The 21,783-nt window shown below is 37.1% G+C and overlaps 1 protein-coding gene across 5 annotated transcripts in view; it reads left to right on the plus strand.

Moving 5' to 3' along the window:
• Positions 1–7,479: 7,479 nt before the first annotated feature.
• The window catches only part of st6gal2b (ST6 beta-galactosamide alpha-2,6-sialyltranferase 2b), a 49,226-nt gene continuing 34,922 nt past the window's right edge, over positions 7,480–21,783 (plus strand). For 3 of the 5 annotated variants that reach the window (XM_067374144.1, XM_067374150.1, XM_067374149.1), the window contains exons 1-2: positions 7,480–7,582; positions 8,543–8,655. The gene's annotated coding sequence lies outside the window, so the exon portion shown is untranslated. Of the gene's footprint in view, positions 7,583–8,542; positions 8,656–17,410; positions 17,446–20,213; positions 20,619–21,783 lie in introns of those variants that run through there. The other 2 variants (XM_067374146.1, XM_067374145.1) reach the window with 2 other exon arrangements.

The following is a 21,783-nucleotide window of genomic DNA, read 5'->3' on the forward strand; positions in this document are numbered from 1 at the left end:
CAAAAGTGCCAACAGTGGGCACGTGAGCATCAGAATTGGACCACGGAGCAATGGAAGAAGGTGGCCTGGTCTGATGAATCATGTTTTCTTTTACGTCACGTGGATGGCCGCTTACCTGGGAAACACATGGCACCGGGAAGCAATCCAATCGAGTATCTGTGGGATGTGCTGAACAAACAAGCCCGATCCATGGAGGCTCCACCTCGCAATTTACAGGACTTAAAGGATCTGCTGTTAACATCTTGGTGCCAGATCAGGGGTGTAGAGGAGTCCATGCTTCGACGGGTTATCTATTTATATATATTGGTAACTCTTCAGGGTCCAGTTCACACTAATTGAGATATAAGCATGCATATTACTAGGATATTGGCTTATTCTGCATGATCATATTCAACATCCCTTAATCCTACTCAATACCTAAATTTAACAACTATTAATAAGCAGTAATTAGGAGTTTATTGAGACATAAGTCATAGTTAATAGTTAACAGTGAGAATTGGATCCTAATCTAAAGTGTGACCAAAATATATGTATTATTATTTTGTCCATAGCTAACCAGACACATTCATTGTCACATTTCCTTAAACTAAAATGTTTCTTTTGTGTTATCCTTCATAGGCAAATCTGTTCAGTTGTTGAATACCAAAATAAAAAATGTAAGAGGAAGAAGAAATACATGAATAAAATGCGCAGATGGAAGTCTTTTAGTCATGCTGGCCCTCAGACACAGACAGCTGAACACTGGCCCCTGGAGATTTGACTTTTCTTCCACACAGCCAGCCTAGCTCTAACTGGCAGCTCTAAGGAAAATTCAGGCCTGTCCTTCATAAGAACTCATTGAAAACCCATCAATATTAACAGCACTAAATGTGGGCAGGAATTCAAGCCAAATACTGATGGCAAGACGACTGGGTCAGAGCATCTCCAAAATGGTAAGTCATATGAAGTGCTCCTTTTATGAAGTGGCAAACATAGTTCAAGGGAGGAGAACCGGTAAACCGGCTTCAGGGTCATGATGAATCATATTTGTTTTAGATCAGGTGGAAGGTCATGTGAGTGTATATTGTTTATATTGGAAAGAGATGGCAGCAGGATGCACTATGGCAAGAAGGCAGACTGGCAGTGTTACGTCCAATGTCGGGTCCTGGACTTCATGTGATGTTACTGTGACATGCATCACCTACCTAAAGATTGTTGTAGACTGCATACTCCAAATCCTGTTTGACTAATTCTACCTCAACCCACAACGCTTCCGCGATTCTCATTAAATCTCATTCTATTAAGAGGTTTCAAAATCAGGCTTGAAACAAGTTTCATCCATCAGCACCAGCATACTTATTGACTCATGTATTGATTCACGTACATTAACTCATGTATTCTATTTTGTATGTGTAGCAAGATCATCTGAGAGACTCTGCACTATTTAAATGATGACTGAATTGATGAGCCTGGTTAGTCTCGGATTTTTTTATGTGATCTTGGTTATGACTTGTTATGACTATTTACAAAGTAACCCATAAAGGTGCCCTAGATTCAAAAATTTAATTTATCTTGGCATAGTTGAATAACAAGAGTTCAGTACATGGAAATGACATACAGTGAGTCTCAAACTCCATTGTTTCCTCCTTCTTATATAAATCTCATTTGTTTAAAAGACCTCCGAAGAACAGGCAAATCTCAACATAACACCGACTGTTACGTAACAGTCGAGATCATTAATATGTACGCCCCCAATATTTGCATATGCCAGCCCATGATTGAGGCATTACACAAGGGCAGCCAGTATTAACGTCTGGATGAAAGGAATTACACAAGGGCAGGACGTCTGGATCTGTGCACAGCCGAATCAACAGACTAGGTAGTAAAGCAAGGAAAATAGCAAAAAATGGCAGATGGAGCGATAATAACTGACAAGATTCATGATAACATGATATTTTTAGTGATATTTGTAAATTGTCTTTCTAAATGTTTCGTTAGCATGTTGCTAATGTACTGTTAAATGTGTTAAAAAAAAACTGTTAAATCTTGTCATTTTTAAACACTTGCAGTCTGTATAATTCATAAACACAACTTCATTCTTTATAAATCTTTCCAACAGTGTAGCATTAGCCCGTTAGCCACGGAGCATAGCCTCAAACTCATACATAATCAAATGTAAACATCAAAATAAATACCATACTTACGCGATTAGACATGCTGCATGACGAACACTTTTGAGGGTTATATTAGTTGTTGGAACTTTTTTTTAAGTTGTTTAAGGCAAGTGCGAGCTCTTGGGGCATGGAGCACGAGATTTAAAGGGTCACACACCCTGAATCGGCTCATTTCTAATTATGCCCCAAAATAGGCAGTTAAAAAAACGAATTAAAAAAAATCTATGGGGTATTTTGCGCTGAAACTTCACAGACACATTCAGCGGACACCTTAGACTTATATTACATCTTTTAAAAAAAAGTTCTAGGGCACCTTTAATTAAATAGTACAAAAGTATTTTGTGAATGGAATAATATATCACTGCATACTAAATGTTCAAATTAAATTAATGTAAATAAATGTAAATTAAACCGAATTGATTTGATTATGGAAACTTGATGGATCATTTAACATGATTTAAACATGGCATGTTAGGAACTGTACAAGACAAATGGGCTTCATATAGACTGGTTGATTGGAATGTTGTTCCGGAATCAGCAAAGATGTTGATCCAGGAACATGTTGTGTAAATCATATTGACCCAAATATTATGAAAACATATCTTTTCACAAACTATTTGAATGTACTGTATAATAAACTAATGGTTTGATAATCATTTTATAATTTAATAATTTTTGATAATGTTTTTAAAAATTAGAACATCATAATGTAAATATATCTATCAGTTATACCGTTATGCCTTAAGCTACTGACTCTCAGAAAACTAATCATTGTTATATAACTTATTGTTTGACTCTCTTGTTTTACCTAAAGGATTAGTTCACCCTAAAATGAAAATTCTGTCATTAATTACTCACCCTCATGTCGTTCCACACCCATAAAACTTTCATTCTTCTTTGGAAGACAAATTAAAATATTTTTGATGACAGAATGCTGTCAGATTTTCTTCCATTGACTGCCTTTGTAACTTCCACTTTGACGCTTCAAAAACTTCATAGAGAGATCGGAAAACTAATCCATATGAATCGAGTGGTTTAGTCCAAATTTTGGTGGGAGACAGAGAGGAAGAGGAAGGAGCTAAAGAACATTTATGCATGGGATGAACATGAGGGAAGCTGGTCAACGAATTCAGCCAATTGTGAATCATTTTTTAAGTAGTATTTATCATTGGAAAGTTTAGAGAGGAAAATAGGTACCTGAAATTTGCCATACAGGGTTTTTGTTCTCCTGTGTACAGTAAATATTGTTTACATACTGTACACCATTAAACTTATAACTGTCAAATTGATTTGTTGCCACCAAATTGGTAGTTGTTCTTACATGTTCTGTAATTTTGCAGAACTGAGAGGTGACAGGCCAAAAAACTGCTAATGCAAATATGGTCATTGCCAATGATGAAATATGATTATGAGAAATTCAGAGAAGAATCACTGAAGATGTACACTGTAAAAAATGGCCGTGATTTTAACAGTAAAAGACTGTAAAAATGCTGCGGTGAAAAACTGTCAATTGGTTTACAGAAAGTTTCCGTACTATAAACGGTGAATAACAGTAATAGATCTAACGGTACATTTAATGTAATTTTACGGTAAAATACCATTAAATTCACAGTTTTTGGAAGTGAAAAATAACAATTCATTGTAAAATTTACAGTGAAAAACCGTAAATTGACATTCCCACAATTCCCTGCGTGACACTTCACATTTGATATATTTTCGTTGGAATAACTCTTCTTAGTTTTTCTCATTTTTTTCTAATCAGTTATGTACATTAGGGTTTTATGTTACATCTAATGTTGTTAAATTAATGTTTATTGCATTTTTAAAATTTCATGCATGTTACCATGATGGTGTTTAGTGTGTGTGTGTGTGTGTGTGTGTGTGTGTGTGTGTGTGTGTGTGTGTGTGTGTGTGTGTGTGTGTGTGTGTGTGTGTGTGTGTGTGTGTGTGTGTGTGTGTGTGTGTGTGTGAGTGAATGACACTGTGTGCACCTCCTATATGTTAGTATTGTCCTTCTCAGCTTGTGGAAAATCTGCTTGTGATGAACTTTGATTCATCATGTGACTCTTATCACCACTGTGTTTGGTGACTGTCAGTGTATTATAAAGGTACAACACAGATATTAGTACTTCATTAGGTTGGTAAATTAACATTATATCAGTTAATGAAATACGTTATTTTACCTTAAATTTAACAGATTTTTTTTTACGTTGCTACTGTATTTTTTACGGTAAAGTTCTGCCAACCACAGCTGCCGTTTTTTTTTACAGTGTATGTACCTTCACTGTAAAAATTGGTGACCTGCAACTGACACATTAAAGAGCTATTTCAACTCGATCTATCCCATGAAATTTGTTTTATTGGTATAAATTAATGTAGTTACCTTTCGAAGTGGAACTTCAATGATGTGTCTTGGTGTTGACGGTGTGGGGAATGACATCAGCATGAACAGTGTCTGAAGCATGTGCAAACACACACCAATACCCATTGGCAGATGGCAGTCCATGACGTCAAGTGGAGAATATGTGCGTATAAAAGGGTGCCTGATTTACACGTAATGACCTTATTTTGTTTTCAGCAGTCATTTGGAGGGTGTGGCAAGACAATGGAGAGCAATGGTAAGAGTTTCAAAGAGTGTGTACCATAGTACACCTGAGCACATACATGAACTCTGTGTTATCTGCCTGGGAGGACAGCTTGCACATTCAGGTCTATAGGGGGCTGGATGCACTCACTGTGACAAGTTTACAGTGAGGAAGCCATGCTCATGCTTGTCCCTTTTTCAAGGGGAGAGGGACAAGCATCTGCACCCCACTGATCGGACCCTGCTGTTGCTGAGGCAGCAAAGCCATGCCAGACCACCTCGCAGCTTGCAGGCAAGGCTTATGCAGCAGTGGGTCAGACCGGTGGTGCCCTGCACATGTATCCATACCAAGCTAACCTGCTGAAAGACTTGGACCAAGGGCAGGGATTGTCTCCTGCGCCACACCACAGAGTTGGCTCTCTGGGCCACGAAACAGATGGCTGCTATAATCAGTTATTCAGTGGTGGTCATGGAGAGACATCTGTTGCTGAAACTGTCGGGGATCAGAGAGAGAGAAACCTTTCTTCTTGATGCCTTGATCTTGCCCTCTGGGCTCTTCGGCAACTCCATTAAAGGGTTAGTTCACCCAAAAATGAAAATAATGTCATTTATTACTCACCTTCATGTCGTTCTACACCCGTAAGGCCTTCGTTCATCTTCAGAACACAAATTAAGTTATTTTTGATGAAATCCTCTATAGATAGAAAGGTACTCAAAACATATTTAAAACAGTTCATGTAAGTTCAGTGGTTCAATCTTAATATTATAAAGCGGCGAAAAAACTTTTTGTGCGCCAAAAAAACAAAATAACGACTTTTCAACGATATCTAGTGATGGCCGATTTCAAAAGACTGCTTTGAATCTTTTGTTTCAAATCAGTGAGCCAGGAGTTTTTGACTACAGGACTGGGTGGAATCTGGGGACTGACTGATGAAGGAGGAACCAGGGTGCATAGAGTATCCAGCGGAGCAGAGAGGCCGACGGACCAGGGCTACATCTACAGCTTAAGGTGAAGCTGCTGGCTCACAGGATAGAGATGGAGACGGGGGCTCGGCAGACCCGGGGCGACAAGAGAGGTAGTGAGGACAATGGAGAAGCCGAAGGGCAGGAGAACCCCAGTGGAGCTGAAGGGGTGGAGGGTCTATGTGCAATAGTAGAACCGGAAGTCTGTGGTACAAGCTGAGCGATGACTGACTGAGGCTGATCCAGAGGAACGAGGGAGCCAGGATGAGTCCAAGGGCTGGCGGACCATGGTGGAGTTGAGGTAGCGCAGAGCTAGGGCGGAGCTGAAGTGCTGACAGGCTGAGGTTGAGACATGGGCCAGAAGGCATGATGTGAAGCTGGGGACTCAAACTCACTCAAGTCGATGTAGCGATTTGTATTAATGGAATTAACCATATATGGTGAATTAACTACAACGAATTATAATCAATCACATATATGATTAGTTCTGTTTTAATAATTATGTAGAGAACTATCGGTCCGTCCAGCAAACCAGTAAGTTATCCACAGACTCTTACGACAGAAATATTATCCTCTGGCCACGAAGATACATTTCTATTGTAGCATCCAAACGTAAATCAAGGATATTAGAATCAGAACGTTAAAGTGACTCGGTTGTTGCTGAATGATCAAGTTAACAAAAAGCATGGATATGATGTGTTTAATATACAGAACGGGTAATACAAAGGTTATACGGATAAATATACACAAGTAGATACAGATACATACAGGTGAAAATAAAGGCAGAAAAGAGCGAGATGATCATAGAATGGCCAATTCCAACAGTTAACTTTAAAGAGCCAGCAAGGAAACCCAGTATTTAAAATCGTAACCAATACTTGCATATATGTTCGTTGTGGTGCTTTGAGTTTCAGAGCGCTCAGTGTGGTAGTTGGTCCTTCAGGAGGTGATTTTCAGTGAAGTTTCAAACGAAGGCTTAACTGGAAGTAAGATGACCGGAAGATAGAGAAGAGAGTCAGGAACTTGTGCAGGAGACTTGCGCATCAAAAAGATGTGTGTCGTGGTATTTTAAAGACAACAGACCAGAACGCCTTCTTGAAAACGTCCTCCAATGATTGCGTTGCAATTTGGCGGTTTTCCACATCCCTTTGTCCTGTCTCCCGGGTTAATTTATGGTATGTCGGATCGGTGCATTTTCTTCATAGTACTATTAAACATTGAACAATGCATTTGACAGTAACGTACATGAGTGAATAGCTCGGACTCGCAGCTTTACGGAGAGATCAAAGTTGACAGGCGTCGCTCATCCTATAAAGAAGATACACTTTGTACTCTACTACTACCGTTTAACATGAAAACTAACCTCGAATCACTAATTACTCAAGTACCTAGTCATTCTTTAAGAACTACTAGTGATCTGGAGCATTATTTTAAAGTTAGAAAAATATTTTTAAAATAATAGTCCTGATCACTAGCAGTTCCTGCATAGTGACTAGGTAATACTTGAGTGATTAATGATGCATTTTATAACTATATTCAGAGTAAAAATTATGACTGATCACGTCTTAGACACGATAATGTTTTTTTTACAATTTGTCCGTTAGTTAATAGTTATTAATGATGGTAATCTCATTAGGGTAATTATTGATTAGCTAATAAGGAACTGTCTTCTAAATTTGGTATTACTTACTGATTAGTTAAGCTTGTTTCTATATTAGTTAATAGTAGCTTAAGTGTTAATGTAGAACTACTCAGTAGTCCTGCATTACTTCCTGCATAGTTACTTATTAATGACGGACCATTATTCTAAAGTGTTACCATGATTTCATACTCAGTTCTTTGGACTTTGAACTTCTCTTTGTGAAAATGACTTTCATCTACGGTAAGATCACATTACAGTACTGTAATAAAAGAAAAAAAAGCTCATTGTTGTATTTTAATGTACCTCCACCCTTCAATTTATGTTGTATAACAGACATTGACCTACAAAATGAACCTGATTCCCAGTAAGATTTTAGTAATAGTGTTTGAATTGATCTCACTGGTGTTCACTAGGGAGTGGAGTAGTCTGTGTTACATTTTGGCCAAAATTTGATTCTGACAGAATAGAGTATGTTTTTGACTGAAATATTTGATTTTGAAGTGGACATTTGAGGTGTGTGCAAGTTGGTATGCAGTTTTGTGTTTATAGTTGTAAAACAAACAAAAAAAATGGGTGAATTCATGTGTTAGCAATCAAGAAAAACTGTAATCTCAAACCAGATAATCCAGATAAGTTACTACTTGTCTGTCTGGCATCCTGTTTCTGAAGAACAATAAATGTACAGTTCATCTGCTGCTAGCTTCTGTAGTTTATAGTTTATAGCTGTCTGAATGTTTAAACACATATCCTGAAACTGAGCAAAGACCAAATTTGAACTAAGCTTTGCTGCTCCTAGTGGAAAACGGTTATCGTAAGGTAAATATTTAACATAAGGAAACCAAAGTAACGGCAGCACATTCTTAAAGGGAACCCCTGGTATTAAGACATGTATGGCTTAAAATAACATAAATGATGTCTCTTACTGAAAGATTTACGTTATTTTAAAAAAATCCATGATGGTTGCACTCAGTGAACTACTAACACTACCTTGTTGTTATTTTTACCGCAACACAACTCGGAATATAATATACGATGCCACAATGTGCAGGTTTTGGTTGTAATTTTCAGTCGATGAGCCACAAGAGAAGCGATGTAAGTCTTTATGCTTTACTGATAAGAGGAGAAAAGAATGGGAAGTTGTGAAGAATTTGGACAAATAAAACTTCCTAAAGATCTGTGTCTTTGTTCTCTTCACTTTAGCCCTGATGACTTTGAGGGTGTTAGTAGACCACAGCTGAAAGAGCTTACAGTTGGCGATGGATATAAGTGTATGCTTTAACCAAATGCCACGCCTGTCGTGGAGACTGACGAAGGTAAGCCTATAACACATCTTGACTGAGACAGACTACCTCAAAGCGTGTGTGCGCTGTGATGCATGAGATATCTGTGATTGCATAAAACAGCATCGTCTCAGCACGTTTAACTGTGTATAATGCACTGTAAAAAATTACTGTGATTTTAACAGTAAAAGACTGTAAAAATGCTGCGGTGAAAAACTGCTAATTGGTTTACAGAAAGTTTCCGTACTATATACGGTGAATAACTGTAATAGATCTAACGGTACATTTAATGTAATTTTACGGTAAAATACCGTTAAATTCACAGTTTTTGAAAGTGAAAAATAACAATTCATTGTAAAATTTACAGTGAAAAACCGTAAATTGACATTCCCACAATTCCCTGCGTGACACTTCACATTTGATATATTTTTGTTGAAATAACTCTGTTTCTTCTTAGTTTTTCTCATTTTTTTCTAATCAGTCATGTACATTAGGGTTTTATGTTACATCTAATGTTGTTAAATTAATGTTTATTGCATTTTTTAAAATGACATGCATGTTACCATGATGGTGTTTAATGTGTGTGTGAATGACACTGTGTGCACCTTCTATAAGTTAGTGTTGTCCTCCTCAGCTTGTGATGAACTTTCATCATGTGACTCTTATCACCACTGTGTTTGGTGACTGTCAGTGTATTATAAAGGTACAAAACAGATATTAGTACTTCGTTAGGTTGGTAAATTAACATTATATCAGTTAATGAAATACGGTTATTTTACCGTAAATTTAACAGATTTTTTTTTACGTTGCTACTGTATTTTTTATGGCAAAGTTCTGGCAACCACAGCTGCCGTTTTTTTACCGTAAATTTTACGGGGATTTTTTTTACAGTGTAAGTTCACAAAGTTCCCCACCTTAGGGCAGTGAACAACTGTACATGAAGCATGCTTTCACAAATACATGCAGTCAAGCTCAGACAAACCCCTGTCACGAAATGGCGAACTTCCCTGTATACAGCGCAGAATTATTCAATTCCTGTCAAACTGTGCACTTGTTAGCAAGCGATTCTGGCATTTTTTAGAATGGGTAATGAGAACACTCTGCAGTTTTGTCGCAGACCACCCTGCTTCAGTGATGTTATGATGTCTACTGTTCCACCATAAGATGTTCCATTCTTGTGCACAGAGATATACGTATTAGAGAAGTGTGTGATGAAGCTGGTGCCTCCCGAGGATCGCTATTTTGTGTTGCACTGCAAACTTTCACTGTCACAGCTCTCATTCAAAATGATTGAACAAAATGTCCTCTCTATCAGAGTGGTGCATGTCCCGTGCCCCTTGAATGGCAGGGCAGACTTTCTGTCAAGAGTCTATGGGTAGTGGAAACTGCATCCCAGGACAGTAGCCATAATCTGGGACACATTTGGAAAAGCGGAGGTGAATCTGTTTGCCTCAGAGGAGACTCATTGACGCAGTCCCCTCTGGGAGTGGATGCATTAGCTCATAGGTGGCCGAGTGGACGGAAGTATGCATTTCCTCCAGTGAAGCTGCTCCCCTGGTACTACAGAAGATCAGTGAAGAGCAGGATTCAGTGCTGCTAGTTGTGCCCAAATGGTGAGCACAATTAAGAGGGCTGTCTTCAAAGAGAACAGACGTAACTCCACTGTCTCCAATTGTTCAAACAGGGGTCCGGAGAGCACCACGCATGAGAACCAATATCAAATTCCAAACAGGCATAGAGGGGGGTTCTTTTTGACTAGATCATGCTTTTGCAAGAGCAACCTTCTAGCAAGGCGTTGAAAGCTGAATTAGGTGTCCGCCCATCATCTAAGATATATATTCTGTCATGACAACTCTCAGAGAGATTGGCATGGCAATGGATATGGCAATGTAATGTATTTGGTCTTGGAGGAATAGATCTGCTATGCTGCTGCTGTTGCTCCTGCAGAGCAAGTACAGAGATTGCTACTGCCAATACTTTCACAGACATTGCTGTGAACACATAAGACATGCTGCTGCTGCTGATGCACATTTAACATGCATGAAATAAACCGCAACAGATCTATACAGGTGGAGTTAGGGAAGGTGGAGGGTTTCTGAAAGCACGCTGCAGACTGCTAACAGCAAACAATGCCAATACCTTCGTCGTGCATTTCTTAAAGGGATAGTTCACCCAAGAATGAAAATTACCCTTTAATTTACTCACCCTCAAGCCATCCTAGGTGTTTATGACTTTCTTATTTCAGCCAAACACAATCAGAGTTATATTAAAAATATCTCTTCCAAGTTTTATAAAGGGAGTGAATGGAGGATGAGATTTTGAAGCCCCAAAAAAAGTGCATCCATCCATCATAAAACGTACTCCACGTGACTTCAGGGGGTTAATAAAGTGAAGTGAATAGATGTGTTTGTGTAAGACTATTTGTCATTGAATACAATTGAGATGCAAATCGAATGCGTATGGCTGTCGTGCCGGAAGTTAAAACTTTATTAAGTAAAATAACGAGCGTCCGATACGGCAGGCATACGCATTCGACTTGTGTCTAAAAAGTGTTAACGTCCAAGACGTAGTACACAATGACATGACATACTATGCATTAAAACATAGGACATAGCATAGTACATCATGGCGTAGCGTAAAACGTCATGGCATTGTGTACTACATTGAGTATGTTTTATGCACTTTTTTGGGCTGCAAAATCTCATCCTCCAAGTCATATACACCTAGGATGGCTTGAGGGTGAGTAAATTTTGGGGTAATTCTCATTTTTGGGTGAACTATCTATTTAATGATCATGTTATATGACACACACACACAAAACACACACACACACACACACACACACACACACACACACACACACACACACACACACACACACACTTATTATAATATTACCGGCCCCTGAATCTGTATGTTTCCACCCACTGCGCCGCCATTGTTTTTGCAAGTGACGAGCAAAACCTAACCCTAACCCAACACTCAAGAATGACTATCCCCGAGCTTGTGATATATCTCATCTATGTAAACATTATTACTGATCTGTTAATGGCTATAACTGTAAACATTTGATTTTCCATAAACTCCTGGCATCTGAGCCACTAAGGACATAGTGGTGTAATTTTATTTATGAAGGGAATGTGGCTAGATAAATTCATATAGCAGTATGTGTGAGTCATTAACACTTGAATGCTTCACACAATCGTCAGTAAAATTTGCAAAGAAATTGATTCTCAAAGATGGATTGATACCAAATGATCCAATTTCATATGTATTTATTTTGTGATGTTTGCAAATTGTCTTCCTTAATGTGTTTAGTGTGGCTAAAGTTACCATTGTTTCTTACTGTATTCACGGAGACCAAAGCCATTCTGTTATTTTCATTTTTAACCCAAAAATGCGTGTAGTCTGTATAATTCATAAATGCATCTTCATTTTTATTGAGTCTCTCCAAGAGTGTTAGCCGTGCAGCAGTCTATGAAAATAATTCAGAATCGAATTTTAGCAAATATCCACAAAATACATGCCATATGTTATATGCTGCATCAAGAATAGTTTGTTTGATCCATTTTGCGAGTTATATTTGCTGTGTGAGCTGTATTATTTATGTAATCCTCAATGTATTGGAATTGGAATGAATTTAAAGCAACCCACCCACAAAAACGGCTTGTTTTTGCTCACACCCAAATCAGGGCAAATTTTACAAGCTATAATAAATGATCTGTGGGGTATTTTGAGCTGAAACTTCACAGACACATTCTTGCCCCAGTCTTGTCAAAAGGGGCATAATAGGTCCCCTTTAAATCGTCCTCACATGTCTTACATTGGAAAAATCAGCACAAGCCTATCCACCTTATTTTTTAATGCAAAAAATGAATAATAACAAAATAAATAGCAAAGTGAATGATTTAACAATTTGCACTACAAGCCAGTGAGTTTATAATTATGACAATAAATTGCAATAATATAGTAAGAAATACCAGTTTTGAATACCAAGCAGCACAACAAGCTGGTTTGTACAGCTAAAAATAACTGCAAGTGAATGAAACAGAAAGCCAGACACATTCAATAACCAAATCGCCACGCCCGTCCAACTTATTCAGCAGTGCCAGGTAAACATGTGTGTATTGCACTAATGCGGGGAGATGAGATTCCCAGTCTGTTCTGACTATTACAGCCGAGATCTAGACAGGTGACATGTCTAACAAGAACAGGCCGTGGTTGTGATGTATGTTACTTTCAGTTAATTTCATCTGATTTGAAGGCCCATTTGTTCAAACTAAATGAGCTTCTCCTGAATCTTCATACCCCATCAGATCCAATGGAAAATTGCTCACAAGACCAAACTTTCATGTCGATCTGTTAGCAGACAATGGGACAGCTATGTGTCTGTGGCCTGATTTTAAAACTGGCAGAAAACCATGTGCTGTTGACACACTCTTCCTTCACAGCACTGTTCAGATTCGAAGAGAATTTGCATAACGCTTACACTCAAAATAAACCAAGCGGCACATTGGCTCCAGGCGTGGACACGACCAACCAGATTCTGTAATTGGTCCATTGAGAATTCAGCAGTGCACAGAGCCTTCAAAGCCATCAAGGGGACTGTGTGCACCAGCTGTACTGACCCATTTGGATGACAGCTTGCAGAAACAAAACCCATTCTGGTAGAGTCTTGTTAATGGGCTGTACATGGTGGGCTGCACAGGACAGCTGTGTGCCACTCTTCCCAGAGCTCCCTTAATGCTGCCTACCTAAACATCCTCTTCTAGTTTCCTAATGAGCAGAAGTGTGCAGGTATACATTAGTTGTAAATTAGTTACTGAGTTCAAGTAGTTAACTAAAAGAGATGGTTCACCCCGAATTGAAAATAATTTACTCAGCTTTATGTCCTTCCAAACTGTATGACTTTATTTTTTCAGTGAACATAAAAGATGAATGCACTCTTAGGATGTGCTTTCAATTTTAGAAGTTTTCCATTACATGGTAAACGGATGAGATTTGTACTTCATTGAATTTGAAAACATGTTGTGTCGGACATCAGCAACAACTCATTCTTAACCGTCAGTCAGTTGTTGACGTGATGGTAGTGAATGTGGATATCTTCATATTTTCTTAGAATCCATTTCACTAGAGGATATAATGTATGGAAACCAAAGTCTGCCACAATTAAAAATAAATAAATACATAAATATACAAAGAAATGTAAAAAAGCAAAAATAAATAAATAAAAAATATATATAAATACATATACATAGAAAAGCAAAAATAAAATAACAATTATATACATTTGTTCCTTTATTTATGTATATATTTATTTTTTTCACATTTGTTTATTTTTTCTTTTATTTATTTATACATTTATTCATTTAGATTTTTATTTATTTCCACATTTATTTATTTATTTCCATATTTGCTTATTTCCACATTTATTCATTTCTACATTTCTTTATTTTTTACATTTGCGTATTTTTACATTTCTTTGTCCATAGGGTAATGAGGAGGGCGTGGTTTACATCAGACATAGCAATCGAGCTCAGAGTAGGCGAGAGCGAAGCGTTGAGGCCTCCTCATTACCCTACGGACAAAGAAATGTAAAAATACATAAATGTAAAAAATAAAGAAATGTAGAAATGAATAAATGTGGAAATGAACAAATATGGAAATAAATAAATAAATGTGGAAATAAATCAAAATCAAAATGAATAAATGTATAAATAAATAAATGTGGAATAAATGCTTGTGTTTTTTTTTTTGCTTTTCTTTGTATATTTATTTATATATTTTATTTTATTATATATTATATTATTTTATATATTTTATTTTAATATACTGTACCAATTAGCCAATTAGCACCCTGGGGCAAATGTATTCAACAAAAAAATTTGTCTATTTATGTTTGAACAATGAGTGTGTTTCTTTTGCGGTTTTTAAAGGGATAGTTCACCCAAAAATGAAAATTTGATGTTTATCTGCTTACCCCCAGTGCATCCAAGATGTAGGTGACATTTTTTCTTCAGTCGAACACAAATTATGATTTTTAACTGCAACCGCTGCCCTCTGTCATTCAAATAATTGCAGTAGATGGGAACTTCATCTATAAGAGTGAATAAACCTTGCTTAGACAAATCCAAATGAAACCCTGCGGCTCGTGACGACACATTAATGTCCTAAGACACGAAACGATCGGTTTGTGAGAGAAACCGAACAGTATTTATATCATTTTTTACCTCTAATACACCACTATGTCCAACTTCGTTCAACTTCCGGCTAGTGAGGTCTAATCGCGCTCTGACAACGGAAGTGATGTCTCGCTCTCATTCAAGTATATGGGCGAGACATCACTTCCGTCACCAGAACGCGTTATTTGACCTCACTAGCAGGAAGCTGAACGGAGTTGGACATAGTGGTGTAGTAGAGGTAAAAATTATATAAATAATGTTCGGTTTCTCGCACAAACCGATCGTTTCGTGTCTTAGGACATTAATGTGTCGTCACGAGCCGCAGGGTTTCATTTGGACTTGTCTAAGCAAGTTTTATTTACTGTTGAAGTTCCCAATCACTGCTATTATTTGACTGACAGATGGCAGCGGTTGCAGTTAAAAATCATAATTTGCGTTCGACTGAAGAAACAAATTCACCTACATCTTGGATGTACTGGGGGTAAGCAGATAAACATCAAATTTTCATTTTTGGGTGAACTATCCCTTTAACCCCTCTCCTCTCAGCATTTCATAGCATTTCATATATCATTTCAGTAAATTTTTCAGTAAACATATTTACTTCTCAAACATGGAAAACAGTGATAACAGCATTTACCTGTTGTCTGCATTGTTGTGTTCCTTTCTCTGCCTCGATGAAATGCAATACTGAAAGTTGTCATAGGAGATTTCATCTCTTAGCGCCACTTTTTGCTCTTTCAGTCACGTAAATTATGTGTTTACATTCCATGTCTGTTATCACAAAACCCACGACACACAACAAACACAGCACCGACCACGGCATCCTCCATCCACCAGTTTTTAGCGTTTGTAAATGCCGCACTTAAAGACGTCGCTGTCGGCCGCTTCAGAGTTCCTATTCCCGGTGCGAATGCAACCATGAACATGGCCCGGGGGAGAAATTAGAGCTGTCCTAGTGGCTAGTGCCTATAACTGAGTTCCTAGAACTATTTGGTGTGAAAGCCCCTACTGTGTATTTCTTTCTTCAGTGGAAGACAAAAGAAAATATTTTGAAAGTCAGTGAGGTCCAAAATAACATGATTCACATAGTCAATTACAATGACTTATAATGAAAAAAAAATAAAAAATAAAATACAATTCTGATCCACATAAAAAGAAATGCATACAAGTTTCGAATGACATGAGGGTGAGTAAATGATGCCAAAGTCTTTTCAAATCATTTTTGGCTGAGCTATTCCTTAGCATACATTTTACTTAATAAACCTAAGAACATTTAAGAGGAGGTAAAAAACTTTGTGTTTATTATGGAACATGCATGGACTGAGATGATGAAAAAAACAAGATCTAATCAGAGATGAGGGGATTTAGTTGATTTAGACTAGACTACTACTACAGTGCACATGCATAGATATGTCCATCATGTCAAGTTGACATTTCAACAGCCTAGTTCCAACTGGTATGAGACATGGTCCAATGGCACTTTCAGTCTGAAACAAAACAAAGCACTCAGGCTTTGACAGTCAATATCACGTGAAGTATGCCACTGCTCCCCTAGGTCCTATAGAGAGAAGCCCTGAAAAACAGCAGATCACAGATAAAAATGATAAAAGTTATAAATGTTTCATTGTGAAGTACACTAAAAAAATCTGTCTCTAACCAATGCATCTATAGAGAATACACAAAAAACTAACAATATTTTTAAAGTATAAAAAAATTTATAATTTTTTTGTTTGTAATAAATAAATCACTATGGAATTCTGGGCTCTAAAGAACATTTATACACTTCCTTGTGTTTTGTGCTTTCATTCAAACACATCCCCTTTCATTTATTTTTGTATTATCCTTTCATAAACAACTGGTTGCAATATCACTCCCCTTCACATCATGTGAATCCTAACCTAACATTTTTGACAACAATTTTGATCATTGTTTACTATTTTTAAATTGTATATTTTTTATTTTAAATACTTTACAACATTTCTTTAGGAATTTGGTGCTGAAATGAATGACACATTCTAAAGCTAATAGCTAATAAGCACATTGGTGATGGCACATGCCTGCAGCATCAATCTGAGAATTTTTACCAATAAACTAAATCTTTGCTATAGGCAGTCAACTCTCTTGCAAAGTGGCAGTGAAGAGTGAAGTAAAGTGTAACTTAAATAGGAGGCACAGTCCAACAGACATTGAGAGCAGCATTTAATGGGCATTTAGTATTGAACCTGAACTTATTTTTGTTATACCTGGGAAGGGAACATGACCTGTTAGGGCCATTTAGTTTTATGCAAAAAAAAAAAAAGACTTCACTAGCCTACTTCTAAAAACAGAGTACACTTTTATTCAGTTACAAAATTTCATTTAGAAAATGACAACATACATATTTTGCAGGACATTATAATGCAGATCATTTTAATGCTTTTATAATTGCAGTCAAAATGGCTGAAACTTCTTTTGAGGTAGAGGAATTTCTCTGGGTGTAGTTTGTTTGTCTAGTCAATGATGCTTAAACAGTTATGTCCCAACCTACCCCTTTCACGTCCCTTCTTTGTGCTTTTGCACAAAGATGAAGCAGAAGTAAGCAGATTTATTTGGGAGCGCATTAAAAGATTGGATGCATACTGTCCATTTCATAGTATGCAAGGTAAGACAATGATTGCTTTACAAATCACATTAAAAATAGTATGCCAGATGATGTGTCCAGATACCATTACATCCATTTTTATACCATTTTAAAATGCCTCTTTATAGCAGCTAAAAGTAAAAATAAATAAATATTGAATTTAAAGGTATAGCTAGATACTGTCAGGGCATACCAGACTCAAGAGATATTAGTTTTGAACCCAATGGCAGGTATTTATTGAAAAGTACTTCAAAGACAACTGCAACAGGTGAGTATATAAATGACAGACAGTTCAACTGTCTGATAATGGCAGAATGATGATGATTTTGATATTGTTGATGCAGAGCAGTACACATGCAGACGATGAGATCAGGTATAGGTAATATAATCTTCAGGAAGGTTTGCAGGTAGTGGGTCACTGAGATGTTGAGTGAGTGAAGGTGTGTGCTTTTGTTCTGTCCTGAGTGGGAAGGTGATCAGGAACAGGTGCTCCGGGGATTATGAGGGGGGTGTGTGTGTACGAAGGGAGAGCCTGGTGTGACCATGACAGATTACTCATGCACAAATAATACATGACAATGGGTAAGTGATATCAATAGAGACCTCCACTGTTAAATGATGTGGCAGTAGGCAATGTCGCAACACTGGTGTTTTGTCTACATACAGAAGCACAGGCACCTTTCCATCCTCTGTGAAGCACAGAGTGTTAGCACACTAGTTCAAATGGGACCTATAATGCCCCTTACAGGAGATGTAATATAAGTCTCTGGTATTCTGAGCTGCAGTTTCAGCTCAAAATACCCCACAGATCATTTATTATAGCTTGTCAAATTTGCCCCTATTTGGGTGTGAGCAAAAACAAGCCTTTTTTTGTGTATGCTAATGAGCTGCTGCTTTCCAGAAGAGGGCGGAGCTTTAGTCACTTCAAGTCATCTTAATTTATATAGCCCTTTTAAGCTTCGCAGTGACAACAGGAAATTTTTTATCGAGCTAAAGTGGTTTTTTGATTAAATCACTTCCGTTGTAATTGTCCAACTTGCGAATCTTGCGGGAAATAGCAGATCATCAGGGTACATTTTGCTTATTCTTTTATAAGTACTGAAAATTTGGACTAAACAGTAAGCTTTTAGTTGTCTTAACCACAAATTATTGGTCAGGAAATTAGCAAAATTTAAGCAAATGCACTACTTAAAAAGCCATTAAAGAATCTGCTGAGAAATATAATAATAAATGCATCTCTAGCGCTGTGAAGCATGTAGGAAGAGGTGTCATTGTGTGGGGAGGCTTTTCAGCTGCTGGTATTGGAAGATGAATGTTTGTAACCAAGCAGATCTAGTCTCCCACTGACTACCATAGTAGGGGAAAAAAATACTATGGTAGTCAATCTGGGATCGGGATCTGCTTGGTTACAAACATTCTTCCAAATATCTACCTTTGCGTATACAGCAGAACAAATACATTTATACAGGTTTGAACAACTTGAGGGTGAGTAAATGATGACAGAATTTTCATTTTTGGGTGAACTATCCCCTTAACTTGTCACGGCGCATTAAAAACACAACACTGAGTGATGAATTCTGGTTAAACCACAGCAGTAACCGTGTGCACACTTATCTATTGCAGTGGTTCTCAACTCCAGTCCTCAGGACCCACTGCTCTGGACATTTTGTATGTCTTTCTTTTCTGACACACTCAATTCAGTTCATGCAGACTCTCCTAATGAGCTAATGATCTAAATCAGGTGTGTTAAATAAGGGATACATACAAAATGTGCAGAGCAGTGGGTCCCGAGGACTGGAGTTGAGAAACACTGATCTACTGTAATCTGTAGGCAATGCAAAAATACAGGTTTTGAGTTTTTTTTTTTTTTTTTTTTTTTTTTTTTACAGTTATCCTGCCATAATCTGATAAGACCAAAACAATAAAATCTTCTCAAACTGCATTAGGAGCATTCCTACAAATTTCTTAAGAACTTTCTTAACTTCTTCCTTGAGAAGATTGTTGTGATTCCCCAGCAGATCTCAATCCAATTAAGAAAAGGTGGACTTGAAAAAGGCTGTTCACATGATTGTAAATGAAATTGCCTAAATTAATACATTGTTACATTGGACAGTCACCTCCAGTACCAGATTCTCTAAATTGTAAAGTTGACACGCTTTATCTGTAAAGCTGCTTTGAAACGATATGTATACAAATAAATGTGAATTGAATTGAATTTATGATGTCCATGCAAACTGATTGTGCTTGAACAGTTTATTTTAACTGTTTACTTCAGATCTTTACAAATGCTGAAGTCCCTTATTATGCATTTTAAATTACTTCCAAATCCTTCCTCATAGTGACATTCGAACAATTATAATTTTGAAATTAAAACATATTTTATTCATATCTTTTGGCATGAAGTGATTCTTACTTTTAAATTGTGATATATAAATTTAATTTTGTCATATAAAGTTTGATCCCTGTGGGATGGGAAATTAGCATATGCCAAAAAATAAATAAATAAATAAAAATAATAATATATATAAAGACATATATAATGTACCAAATGTGCATAGTAAAAGTGCACCTCTTTACCTTAACCCAACCTTCAAATGCACACATCAGTCAATCAATCAAGCAAGCAATCAGTCAATAAAACGAACTCACTCAATAAACGAACCAGTGTGTGAAGAGCTTTTTATAATATTTGCAAAGCTTGAGTAATTTTAAACCATTAAGTCAGTGACGTTCCCCCCCGCGTCCCCGATGATGTAAACGCACGGAACAATAGTGAGCATCAGAGCGGACACCGCGTGTGCGCCGGGAAAGACATCGCGCGCTGTGGCACTGGATACTCTGCATTTTGAGCAAAAGAAATGGCGTGGGAAAACACACTGGGATGATTCTGTAGACGTCTCTGTTTAGTTCTCTGCGCTCATTAGATCTGGTCCCAGAGTTTTGTGCTGAAGTGCGCGTGACATGAGACAATAACATCCTGGTTGCGCAGGCAATAGCGAGCTGACAACGATGAAAGTAATGACAGAGAGAACCGCTCTGGTCCAGTTCTCTGGCGAGGTAACGGTACAATGGATTAACGTTTTAGTGTAGTAAATGTTCACACTTGGACATTTATGACTGTTTAGTTTTGTTGAGTACAAACGGAGCGGCGCGAGGGGAATGCAGCCGCGCGACTCAAACTGTCTTCAGCTGCAGTAAGTGCACACTACTGCTTCCTTCCACACATATCTATGTGTGCCAGATTATTGTATTCAGAACTTTGCTTTTATGTCTTAAGACCTTATACGTAACCAGGCTTTTAAAATTTAAAAAGAGTTTACAGTTTTAATCTGAATGTGTAATTAATCAGGAACAAATGTGAAGTGGAGTTTCATGTACTTTCACATTGTCATTGAAACGACTGCAGGATTCATGCAGTGTTTCAGTTCTGCTGTCTGTCTGAGGACCTGCTGTCTGTTTGAATTACTTTACAGGAAAAGAATTGCATCTAAAATCCATCATCCATGTACAAAGTTCAAAGGGACTGCTATTTTTTTTTTATTTTCAAGCCACCTCTTCACTTTACATGTGGATTTAAAAGATTAGATATGTCAAAGTATATCCCTAGACTTTGATTGCATCCGATTCTACACATTTTACTTCACTTACTTAAGGGAAAATTGTCTTGGGCAATACAGTTGAAGCTGCACAACAAGACAACTACATCAATAACACAATCACACAGTTGTGTCCTCTCTCTCTCTCTCTCTCTCTCTCTCTCTCTCTCTCTCTCTCTCTCTCTCTATATATATATATATATATATATATATATATATGATTGTTGAGGCAAAAATAAACTGTTTGATTATCAGTATGTGGGTCAATGATGACATTTTTTTGTCAAAAGTCCTTAATAATAATAATAATAATAATAAATAAAGATATGGCATTCAGCGTATGTAAGGTAGTACAACTACATCTCTTTTATTGAATCTAAAAGGTTTTAATTATATTTTGCTTCATATAAAGGTATTTTAAAGATTTTAAAGAAGTGTCGAAAGGTCATTCGGTTTAACCATCCAAAGGCCAATACAGCCTTTCATTTGTGATTAAAATATCTTAAAATGTAATAAATGTATATATTTTTTTTTATTACATCTGTCCTAGACATCATATAAAAACCATTAGCCATTACATGGGTCATTGATGAATAAGGTTTTTAAAAGTGTATACATAATGGAGATATAATTAATTTTGAAGATTTTTTAGGTGTTAACAATGAGATTATGCTGCTTTTGTCATTTTTTTTTTTTTACAATATTGACAAAATTTGTCACTAAAAAGTCATTTGGTTTAACAAAAAATTCAGTTTTACCGAAT

The sequence above is a fragment of the Chanodichthys erythropterus genome, chromosome 21 (assembly GCF_024489055.1).
Source record: "Chanodichthys erythropterus isolate Z2021 chromosome 21, ASM2448905v1, whole genome shotgun sequence".
NCBI classification, from domain to species: domain Eukaryota; kingdom Metazoa; phylum Chordata; class Actinopteri; order Cypriniformes; family Xenocyprididae; genus Chanodichthys; species Chanodichthys erythropterus.